Below are 800 nucleotides of genomic sequence, written 5' to 3'. Positions count from 1 at the left end.
ACAGGTACGCGGACGTCGAGAAGACGGACGGATGTCGAGTAGACGGACGTCTAGTACACGGAAGGACTTCGAGTACACACTCGCGTCCGCGACCAGCCGACCGACCACAGGTACGCGGACGTCGAGAAGACGGACGGACGTCGAGTAGACGGATTTCTGGACTTTGAAAAATGTTCGAAAATCTGGACTTAGAAAATTTTCGACTTTTCTGGACTTTTTTTTTTCTGGACTGCTTTGATGTCGAGTACACACTCGCGTCCGCGACGCAGACCGACCTGGAGTACGCGGACGTCGAGTAGACGGACGTGGAGTAGACGGACGGATGTCGAGTAGACGGACGTAGAGTAGACGGACTGATGTCGAGTACACACTCGCGTCCGCGTCCTGCCGACCGACCTCGAGTACGCGGACGTGGAGTACACGGAAGGACTTTCAGTAAACACTCGCGTCCGCGTCATGCCGACAGACCTTGAGTACGCGGACGTCGAGTACACGGAAGGACTTCGAGTACACACTCGCGTCCACATTATCGAAATTTTTTCCAGCTTTCATAAATTTATCGAAATTTTGATTTTTTTTTCTTTAATATTTTATTTAATCATTTTTTAATTATTATTTTTTTTACAGTCTTGACAACCCGATTTACATTAGGGTACGGAGTGAAGATTGATTTAAAGAAGTCGGACGATATCTTCCAAAGGAGACATTATCTCACCTTGACCTGTATGCTGGTTTTTTAAAATATTCGACGGTACGAATTAAACAAAAAATAATCTAGAGATGTGAGGTCCAAAAAGAGA

This window comes from Anneissia japonica, unplaced genomic scaffold (genome assembly GCF_011630105.1).
Source record: "Anneissia japonica isolate Jap-2015-1 unplaced genomic scaffold, ASM1163010v1 scaffold9633_len67152_cov97, whole genome shotgun sequence".
Lineage (NCBI taxonomy): Eukaryota > Metazoa > Echinodermata > Crinoidea > Comatulida > Comatulidae > Anneissia > Anneissia japonica.
This window is presented reverse-complemented; position numbering follows the sequence as displayed.